The sequence below is a fragment of the Coregonus lavaretus genome (genome assembly GCF_964263955.1).
Source record: "Coregonus lavaretus genome assembly, chromosome: 11".
NCBI lineage: Eukaryota > Metazoa > Chordata > Actinopteri > Salmoniformes > Salmonidae > Coregonus > Coregonus lavaretus.
The window spans coordinates 35,662,482-35,674,604 of NC_139998.1; positions in this window are offsets into that span (position 1 = coordinate 35,662,482).

Consider the following 12,123-nt stretch of genomic DNA (forward strand, 5'->3'; position numbering starts at 1 on the left):
CAAGCTTCCTTCTTTTCACTCTGTCATTTAGGTTAGTATTGTGGAGTAACTACAATGTTGTTGATCCATCCTCAGTTTTCTCCTATCACAGCCTTTAAACTCTGTAACTGTTTTAAAGTCACCATTGGCATCATGGTGAAATCCCTGAGCGGTTTGCTTCCTCACTGGCAACTGAGTTAGGAAGGACGCCTGTGTCTTTGTAGTGACTGGGTGTATTGATACACCAATCCAAAGTGTAATGAATAACTTCACCATGCTCAAGGGGATATATTCAATGTCTGCTTTTTTTTATTTTTACCAATCTACCAACAGGTGCCCTTCTTAGAAAACCTCCCTGGTCTTTGTGGTTGAATCTGTGTTTGAAATTCCCTGCTCGATTGAGGGACCTTACAGATAATTGTATATGTGTGGTACAGAGATGAGGTAGTCATTCAAAAAGCATGTTGAACACTGTTATTGCACACAGCGTCCATGCAACTTATTACGTGAATTGCTAAGCACATTTTTACTCCTAAACTGATTTAGGCTAGCCATAACAAAGGGGTTGAATACTTACTGACTCAAGACATTTCAGCTTTTCATTTTTTAATTATACTGAACAAAAATATAAACGCAACATGCAACAATTTCAAAGGTTTTACTGAGGGACAGTTCATATAGGGAAATCAGTCAATTTAAATAAATAAATTAGGCCCTAATCTATGGAGTTCACATGACTGGGAATACAGATATGCATCTGTAGGGGCGTGGATCAGCAATCCAGTCACTATCTGGTGTGACCACCATTTGCCTCATGCAGCACGACACATCTCATTTGCATAGAGTTGATCAGGCTGTTGATTGTGGCCTGTGGAATGTTGTCCCACTCCTTTTCAGTGGCTGTGCGAAGTTGCTGGATATTGGCGGGAACTGGAACACGCTGTCATACACGTCAATCCAGAGCATCCCAAACATGCTCAATGGGTGACATGTCTGGTGATCATGCAGGCCATGGAAGAACTGGGTCATTTTCAGCTTCCTGTAATTGTGTACAGATCCTTGCAACATGGGGCCGTGCATTATTATGCTGAAACATGAGGTAATGGCGGCAGATTAAAGGCACAACAATGGGCCTCAGGATCTCGTCACGGTATCTCTGCATTCAAATTGCCATAGATAAAATGCAATTCTGTTTGTTGTCCGTAGCTTATGCCTGCCCATACCATAACCCCACCGCCATCATGGGGCACTCTATTCACAACGCTGACATCAGCAAACCGCTCGCCCACACGACACCATACACGTGGTCTGCGGTTATGAGGCTGGTTGGACGTACTGGCAAAATCTCTAAAACAACGTTGGAGGCGGCTTATGGTAGAGAAATGAACATTAAATTCAACAGTTCTGGTGGACATTCCTGCAGTCAGAATGCCATTTGCACGCTCCCTCAAAATCTTTTATTTCAACTCATGAAACATGGGACCAACACTTTACATGTTGCCTTTATATTTTTGTTCAGTGTAATTTGTAAAAATCTCTACAAACATAATTCTACTTTGACATTATGAGGTATTGTGTGTAGGTCAGTGACACAAAATCAGAATTTAATCAATTTTAGATTCAGACTGTAATACAGCAAAATGTGGAAAAAGTCAAGGGGTGTGAATACTTTACTGTATATGTTATTTTCAGAGGTAGACTGGTAGACTTAAGTACTTTACACAACTGAAATTATGTAGCCCACTAGCTTACTCTTAGGAAGCCTACTGTTACTCCTTAAGGTCTAAGGACCTTATGTTATTTTCAGAAGTAGACTGGCTCTGGCAGCCAAAACAGCCAAATACTCCTTCTAAACATTAATTGACTCTCAATTGTGATACGGTTCTAGAAAAAATAAATCCCTTTAATTTCATATCACATCAAAATAATTTCACAAATGCAAAATGTACACTTACTGTACACTGTTTTAAACGGCTTTATCACAGTTGCAGCCCAAAAAATTTTTTAGTATGAAAATGTATGCACTGTAAGTCGCTCTGGATAAGAGCGTCTGCTAAATGACTAAAAATGTAAATGTAAAATGTAAGTTCCAACACGTTTCTGGCAGCCTTCTTCCGTTACACACAGGTGTTCAGAGCATGCTAGATAGCTAATTAGCACAGGTGGTGACCTCTGTCTTCCGTCTGTCTTCCTAAACATGCGCTGTAACATGGAGATATGGCCGTGTGGGAACACTAGCCCTAACCCTATAAAGGTGTGTAATAATTTAACCTTTTGTTTTTTAAAAGTATTTCTCGCTTATTTGAACGATACGTAACTTATTTTTCCAAACGCGTACCACAAGTGATGTGTGCTGATATTCATACCGAGCGTCGGGGCAATTAACAAAAGTCCCCCGGAAAGAAGATACACTACATGACCAAAAGTTTGTGGACACCTACTCGTCGAATATCTCATTCCAAAATCATGGGCATTAATATGGAGTTGGTCCACCTTTGCAGCTATAACAGCCTCCACTCTTCTGGGAAGGCTTTCCACTAGATGTTGGAACATTGCTGCTGGGACTTGCTTCCATTCAGCCACAAGAGCATTAGTGAGGTCGGGCACTGATGTTTGGTGATTAGGCCTGGCTCGCAGTCGGCATTCCAATTCATCCCAAAGGTGTTCGATGGGGTTGAGGTCAGGGCTCTGTGCAGGCCAGTCAAATTCTTCCACATCGATCTCGACAAACCATTTCTGTATGGACCTCGCTTTGTGCACGGGGTATTGTCATGTTGAAACAGGAAATAACTTCCCCAAACTGTTGCCACAAAGTTGGATGCACAGAATCGTCAAGAATTTCATTGTATGCTGTTGCGTTAAGATTTCCCTTCACTGGAAATAAGGGGTCTAGCCCAAACCATGAGAAACAGCTCCAGACCATTATTCCTCCTCCACCAAACTTTACAGTTGGCACTATGCATTCGGGCAGGTAGCATTCTCCTGGCGTCAAACCCAGGTTCGTCCGTCGGACTGCCAGATGATAAAGTGTGATTCATCACTCCAGAGAATGCGTTTCCACTGCTACAGAGTCCAATGGTGGCAAGCTTTACACCACTCCAGCCGACGCTTGGCATTGCGCATGGTGATCTTAGGCTCGTGTGCGGCTGCTCGGCCATGGAAACCCAATTCATGAAGCTCCTGATGAACAGTTCTTGTGCTGACGTTGCTTCCAGAGGCAGTTTGGAGCTCGGTAGAGAGTGTTGCATCCGAGGACAGATGTTTTTTTACGTGCTACACGCTTCAGCACTCAGCGGTCCCGTTCTGTGAGCTTGTGTGGCCTACCACTTCGCGGCTGAGCTGTGGTTGCTCCTAGATGTTTCCACTTCACAATAACAGCACTTACAGTTGACCTGGGCAGCTCTAGCAGGGCAGAAATTTGACGATCTCACTTGTTGGAAAGGTGGCATCCTATGACGGTGACACATTGAAAGTCACTGAGCTGTTCAGTAAGGCCATTCTACTGCCAATGTTTGTCTATGTAGATTGCATGTCTGTGTGCTCAATTTTATACGCCTGTCAGCAACGGGTGTGGCTGAAATAGCTGAATCCAATAATTTGAAGGGGTGTCCACATACCTTTGTATATATAGTGTACCATCATCAGTAGGTGGTAAAGGTAGTTAGCATCTATGAATGGGGTATGTTTAGCGTAGCAGAGATACATTTATACCAACTTTAACTTGGCGATACTATCTTCGTTCTTGATTCGGCCAAACATGTATCTTTTAAAATGTCTGTATCCAGTTGCACGTTGTTCGTTTGAATTTACAAAATGCTCCCTTATTAAAGTAAATCCATGTGTTGCTCCATGAAGTAATCCAACAATGTGTATGACACCATCTCTATTTCAAATCTTCTCACATTGATTGAGACACCTGTCTCGATTAAAGTGAGAAGATTTGAAATAGACAAGATGGCGGTGTACACATTGTTTGATTAATTCAGAGAGAATTACTGTACTGTTCAGTAAGTGATGACATTACACGGCTGAGACAATTAGTTATGATCTGCAGTGGTGACTGAAACCTGATCACACCACTCCAGCTTGCAGTTTGTAGGATCAACAATGTGTGTCATTGTTCTGAGTGGATATTATGACTCAACTCACACTGACTTCACCTATATGTTTCGAACACCCACATGAAAAAATAATACAGTTTAATATAGAATACTACAGTACTTACTATAGAATTCTATAGTAAACTGTAGTATATTTGTCACGCACGTTATATGAAGCGGACCAAGGCGCAGCGTGATAAGCGTACATTATTTATTTAGTGAACACGAACAAAAACAATAAACGATACGTGAAGTCCTAGGTTAAACACAAACCTTACGGATCAAGATCCCACAATTAACAAGTGCCAACAGGCTGCCTAAGTATGGTTCCCCAATCAGAGACAACGAGAATCAGCTGCCTCTGATTGGGAACCACCCTGGCCAACATAGAACTAGAACAAAACATAGAAAATACAACATAGACAATCCACACCCTGGCTCAACATATAAGAGGTCCCAGAGCCAGGGCGTGACAGTACCCCCCCCCAAAGGCGCGGACTGCGACCGCGCCAACCAAACCCAACAGGGGAGGGGCCGGGTGGGCATTCCGCCTCGGAGGCGGATCCGGCTCCGGGCGTGACCACCACTCCCTCGCTACCCCCCCGTAGCGCCTCTGGTCTGGTCTGGCCCCGCTGGCCGGAGCTGGACTGGACACCGGTGGAGCGGATTGCTCAGGCACTGGTGGAGCAGGCACGGGCTGTGCCGGACTGACGACGCGCACCACTGGCTTGGTGCGGGGAGCAGGAACAGGCCGGACCGGGCTGGCGACGCGCACCACTGGCTTGGTGCGGGGAGCAGGAACGGGCCGGACTGGGCTGACGACGCGCACCCCTGGCTTGGTGCGGGGAGCAGGAACAGGCCGGACCGGGCTGGCGACGCGCACCACAGGCTTGGTGCGGGGAGCAGGAACAGGCCGAACTGGGCTGGCGACGCGCACCACTGGCTTGGTGGGAGGGACAGGAACAGGCCAGACCGTACTGGGAACACACACCACTGGCCTTGTGCGGGGATCAGGAACGGGCCGGACCGGACTGGTAACACACCCCAGTACCTCTCGCCGTGCCTCTACACTCTCCTTCTCCCTCGTGACCAGTGGCCCCCGTAACCTGGCGGCCTCCTCTGCAAACCTGCCGAACCGCTCTATCGCGGCCTCCCGCTGCCTCGCCGTCCACGGTGTGAGCCCCCCCCTAAAAAATGTTTAGGCTTGTCTCTCCCCCGTGCTCATGGCCTCCATCCCTCTTGCCAGACTCTCACTCATCTCCTCCCAGGTCCATCCTCTCTCCTCGTCACGCTGCTTGATCCAGTCGAGGTGGGATCTTCTGTCACGCACGTTATATGAAGCGGACCAAGGCACAGCGTGATAAGCGTACATTATTTATTTAGTGAACACGAACAAAAACAATAAACGATACGTGAAGTCCTAGGTTAAACACAAACCTTACGGATCAAGATCCCACAATTAACAAGTGCCAACAGGCTGCCTAAGTATGGTTCCCAATCAGAGACAACGAGAATCAGCTGCCTCTGATTGGGAACCACCCTGGCCAACATAGATCTACACGAACTAGAACAAAACATAGAAAATACAACATAGACAATCCACACCCTGGCTCAACATATAGGAGTCCCCAGAGCCAGGGCGTGACAATATTGTACAATACTATACTACACTCTGTAGTATCCTTCGATCATGTGTAGTACTTACTATAAAATGTTGTAGTATACTGTAGAATACTATACTAAATGCTAGAGTATTATCTGCAAAAAAAAAACTAGTAAATACTACAGTAATGTCCACAAAAACAATACAGTCTGCAAAAACACTACACTTTTTAAACTATAGTAAATACTTTTAATTTGCCTATACCCTGGCCATTTTCCTACCCCATATCCCAATTTGTGCCATCCATAAGTGAGAAACCTACATGCCAAGTAGAGATCATATGTTGTGTTCCCTACAGGTTAGTTATAGAAAAGAGCAGAAGAGCCAAACTATCCATTCAGACCCCAGTCCTACCTACCTACAGGTTATGCATAATGTGCTCTTTTAGTATTTCTCTAGTAGGTTTCCTCAATGAGAAAGGCTCCACTTATATGTCAAAGATAATAAAACAAAAACAGTATAGTAAATACTGTTCTACGGTAATGTCTACAAAAACACTACAGTAAGTACTACAGTACACTACAGTCCGCAAAAACACTCCAGAAAATACTACAGTAAACTATAATCTGCAAAAAACACTACATGAATTACTATAGTAAATACTATAGTTTTCTTTTACTACAGTAATTATACTATAGTTAACTGACACGACAAAACCTTTTCCCCCTCAGGAGACTGAAAAGATTTGTCATGGGTCCCCAGATCCTCAAAAAGTTATACAGCTGCACCATCGAGAGCATCCTGACCGGTTGCATCACCGCCTGGTATGGCAACTGTTTGACATCTGACCGTAAGGCGCTACAGAAGGTAGTCAGAGGAAGGCCCAAAAAATTGTCAAAGACTCCAGTCACCCAAGTCATATACTGTTCTCTCTGCTACCTCACGGTAGCGCCAAGTCTAGGTCCAAAAGGCTCCTTAACAGCTTCTACCCCCAAGCCATAAGACTGCTGAACAATTAATCAAATGGCTACCCAGACTATTTACTTGATTTTACACTGCTGCTACTCGCTGTTTATTATCTATTCATAGTCACTTTACCCCTACCTACATCTACAAACTACCTCGACTAACCTGCACCCCCGAACATTGACTCGGTACCGGTACCCCCTGTATATAGCCTCGGTATTGTTATTTTATTGTGTTACATTTTATTTTATTTTTTACTTTAGTTTATTTAGTAAATATTTTCTTAACTCTATTTCTTGAACTGCATTGTTGGTTAAGGGCTTGTAAGTAAGCATTTCACAGTAAGGTCTACACCTTTTATATTTGGCGCATGTGACAAATAAAAATTGATTTGATATATTACAGTAAATACTACAGTGAATAATACAGTGAAGTCCCCCCCCCCCCTCTCTTTCTCTGTCTTATTTACTTGGTTTAAAGGATATGAAAATAACTTTCAAGTTTATCTAAAACATAACAGAAGCCTCTGCAACTGTAATACAGAAACTGTTTGTAAATGGAAGTTGGAATTCATTGCAAACTCTAATTTTATACATTATTTCTGTGCTCTTTCCAGCTAAAGAATGTGCCTGCTCAGCCACTGACAGGATATTACATCAGTGTTAGCAGCTTTGCAGCAGATGGAGGGACTATAGTCGGAGGCTTTGTAACCCCTCCCTTAGCCTTGGCTAGGAAACAGGGTGTGAAGTGAGGAGAACACACTGAGAGGTCAGATCTGTGTGTACAGTTCATAGCCCTTTTAATCTGAATGAAGTGACACATAACAAAGCTAAGGAATAGCCTACAGTGGATAAAAATCTGGTGACCTGCAGAAGATGGCGATGCTAACAAGGCAAGTGAATCTAAACACTCTTATTAGATACAAGCTGCACCACTGACTCTGTGCACACATATGGCTGCTGCACATATCTTTGGTTGTCTGCAACAACACAACAAGCTGAACTATGTTCCCCTCTGGATCCAATTTCATCTACTGCCACTAATTCTCTGGCCAAACAATGATTTCTGTAGCTTACAATAAGGATCACCATATCTTGTCAAGGATGGACACCACTATTCTCAAGTGTTTTTTCCCCTCTGGAGGTCATCTTCTGCAGGCTATATACATCTAAATCAAGAAATATTAGCATATGTATTTTATTTTTATTTTTCAAGACTAACAGGGTATATTACTTCCTTTTGCTAGTTTTGTTTCTTTCTTTGATTTTACTATTTTCCATTCATTGTCACACACTTCACTTGCCACACTTTCAGATTCAAACACAGTCGCTATTTCCTCAACCAACCGAATCTTGGAAGTTCTTCCATCACCTGCAGTGATGACTGCTGTGAAGAAGTTGAGTGTAGAGGGAAGCAGTGAGGTGAGGAAGGTGGGCGTCAAGTGCAAAAACAGGGATACGTGCTCCAGTAGTTCAGAGATGGAACTTGTTGAGAGTGAGGGTGAAGTACCTGCGGCGAGGATCACCGAGTTCGGGCCTCGTCCCAAGGATGATAAGGATGATTTTGGCCCAGTGGGAGTGAGATTTGTAGAGAGAATGGATCCTTGCTGTTTGGTTGATCCATATGTGGTGTCAGTTTGGGTGGAGGAGAGGTTGGGGACTGTTGAGTTGATGAAGGTAACTCGGAGTGGACTCGTGATGATTTATTGTGTATCCTCCGCCCAGAGGGAGAGGGCGCTCCGGATTACGAGATTAGTGACAAGAATTGTGGCGTGCTTTGCTCTCGGGAATAGGGCGCCGTTGAAAGGAGTGATAACGGAGGTGGCATTAAGTGTTGAGGAGGAGCAGTTGAAATGAAAGATTCCCGGTGTCTGTGACGCCCACCGCTTGATGAGAGGTAGATCCGGTGGGGAAACGGAGAACACATTATCTGTCATGCTGAGTTTTGATGCAGAGTCGTTACCAGATAAGGTCAAGGTAGGAAGTGTCAGTTATACCGTGAGAGTTTATGTTCTGAAGATATTACGGTGTTTAAGGTGTCAAGGTTGTGGGCATATTGCAGCAGTGTGTAGGAGGGAGATGCCTAGATGTGAGAAGTGTGCAGGAGGGCATGAGATGAAGGAATGTGTGGTATCTGTGGAGAAAGTTGTGTGTGTTAGTTGTGGGGGTGATCATGGGGCCGGAGGTGTCCAGTGAGAAAAAGGCAGATTGAGGTTTCCAGGGTTAGAGTAGTACAGAAAGTGTTGAATGCTGAAGCAGTGAAGAGAGTGGTAGAGGAAGATGGGTACAGAGTGAGGGATCCTGAGAGGATTCCTGTGAGTAGGCAGAGATCAAGAGAGAGTGATGGGAAGAATATGTGCTTCAGTAAGGTGGGCTTTTTAGCATTTATAGCCATGGTTGTTAATTGCACTGCAGAAATTAATCGAAAGTCACAGAAAATAGAAGTTGTTGTGGCAGCGGCAGAGAAGTACTTGGGATTGCGAGGATTTACTGCCAAACAGCTGCAGGGGGTGTTGAGTGGTAGTGATATGTCCTCTCAGACCATTGGTCTGGAGTAGGACTAGGTAGGGTTAAATAGTGGAATGAGTGTTGGGATTTTTACAGGGCTAATAGGTTGTAGGGTCAATTTCCTTTTCCCCAATTTTGTAATATTGAATCTAAGAACAATGTAGGTAGGCCGTGAATGGCCTCACACACCAGTACAGTAGGTGGCGGTGTATGCACCTAAAAGTTGAATGCGATCCACCAACCAAATCCCAAAGAAGAAGAAATCGCATAGCCTACAGTCGGAAGGGTCCGCAATTGGTTCTTATTTGGAGAGAAGAAGAAAATAACATAGAAGAAGAAGAAGAAACCATTTGCGCACAAAAATGGCGGCGAGTAGTGCAGACGAAATGGAGAATAAGTTGGTGAAGCAACAGCTGTGCTGGAATGCGAACAATATGGGTGTCAGTTCTGATTTTATGGAGCGGGAGGATGAGGTTCAAGGACCGGAATGGTTAGTAGTGGAAAGACATATGAAGAAGAGAGATCATGATACAGAAAGCAGTGGAGCATCTAGTAAAGAAAGCATAAAGAGGGCCAAAGTAGGAAGCAAGAGTAGTGATGTGTTGGAGTGGAAAGTGGTGATAGTGTTTGTTGAGACCACAGGGCCTCACTTACACCCTATCCGACTAACTAATGCCGTAGAGAAAGAGGTAGGTGAAGTGGAATTAGCTTGGTTAATTGGAAATGGTAGATTGTTAATATTGTGTGGTAGCCAGGCTCAGCAAGAGAAGATCTTGAAAATGGAAAAGCTTAATGGGAAGAAGATTAAAAGCCATGTCTCTGGTGCGTATGCTAGATTGAGGGGTCATCACTGGGGTTCCAATATCTATGTCCACAGATGATATTAAAGAAAATGTGAAGGGAGGCAGAGTGATTGAGGCCAAAAGGTTGATCAGTAGGAAAGAGGGTCAAAGAAGTGAGCTTATCAGTGATGCTGAGGTTTGAGAATGTCTTGCCGGGAAAAGTACAGATAGGATTTCTTAGTTTCAATGTTAGAGAATTTGTCCCATATGCACTGCAGTGTTTTAAATGCCAAAGAATGGGTGCTGCTCAGTGTAAAGGAAAGAAAAGATGTGCCAAGTGTGGAGGGGCACATGATTACGGTGAATGTGGAAGCAATGTGAAGGTTAAGTGCTGTAATTGTGGGGGAGAACACAGTGCAGGATTTGGTGGATGCCAGGTACAGAGAGAGGCTCAGAGATAAAGGATCAGTCATGATGTATCATATGCAGAGGCCGTAAAACAGATTGGTAGAACTACAGTGCGGACTGATGGAGCTTACATGGATGTACCTGTAGTAAGTGGACCTACTGTCAGAGCTGGTGCTTCTGATGGTCCTGGCATGGTTTCGAGGCCTGTTCAGAAATCTTGTGCTCATGAATGTGCAGTGTCAAAGGACACTGATAATGAATCAAGTTGAATTCATCGCTTTTATTGGTAAGGTTATCAATACGACTCGGGTTGTGGAAAGCAGAAATGCCATGTTGAAGGTTATTGTGGAGACTGCAAAAGAGAAATTGGGGGTAACAGATGTTACTGTTGAAATGGTTGTTGACATGTTGAACAATCCTAAGGGTGGAGTGTTTCAGCATGCTATAGATCAAGTTTAATGGGGAGGGGGGAGGGGGGAGGGTGTGGTAGAAGTTAAGGATTTATTTGGTTTTTAATTTTATTTTCATGGTAGTACAGAATTGGTCAGATCATGATTGATCGTACATTCGAGCACAGTAGGTGGCGGCATGCACTTAAACGATTATTTGCTGACCGCCATGATAACATAGAAGAAGCAGAAGAAGAAGAAGAAGAAGGGGCCGCAATTTGCGCGCAGCAAATACCAAATAGATTATTGTTGAGTTGTCGTTGAAAAGCAGAGAAACCCAGTCAGGCATATCACAATAGGCCTATTTTAAAAATATAATCGCGGAAAAACAGGTTGAAAAACAAATGACAATTTGCTGTAAAGAGAAGACAATGAAAATGCTCCAATTTGTCTTTTAGTTGTCTAAATTCTCAGCTTAATTAAGCATCTTTATTGGCACCAGCGGAGAACATCGGCCATATCCTCGGTGAGTGTGCATATTCACTGTCTCTATCATTTGGTCAGTGCCACTTTTGTTTGTTTTTGAACAATAATTTCCTCCTCCAGGTTAGATGGATGTCATATTGTATTTGTGTCTCCTCTTTTCGTATAGGCCTAATACACTATATATATAAAAGTATGTGGACACACCTTCAAATTAGTGGATTCGGCTATTTCAGCCACACCCGTTGCTGACAGGTGTATAAAGTCGAGCACACAGCCATGCAATCGCCACAGACAAACATTGGCAGTAGAATATCCTTACTGAAGAGCTCAGTGACTTTCAATGTGGTACATAGGATGCCACCTTTCCAACAGACAGTTGATCAAATTTCTGCCCATCTAGGTGCAACAACAGCTCAGCCGCAAAGTGGTAGGTCACACAAGCTCACAGAGCGGGACCGCCGAGTGCTGAAGCGCATAGTGTGTAAAAATCGCCTGTCCTCGGTTGCAACACTCACTACCGAGTTCCTAACTGCCTCTAGAAGCAACGTCAGCACAATAACTGTTCGTCGGGAGCTTCATGAAATTGGTTTCCATGGCCGAGCAGTCGCACACAAGCCTAAGATCACCATGTGCAATGCCAAGCGTCGGCTGGAGTGGTGTAAAGCTCACCGCCGTTGGACTCTGAAGAAGTGGAAACGCGTTCTCTGGAATGATGAATCACGCTTCACGATCTGGCAGTCCGACGGATGATTCTGGGTTTGGCGGATTCCAGGAGAACGCTACCTGCCCGAATGCATAGTGCCAACTGTAAAGTTTGGTGGAGGAGGAATAATGGTCTGGGGCTGCTTTTCATGCTTTGAGCTAGGCCCCTTAGTTCCAGTGAAGGGAAATCTTAACGCAACA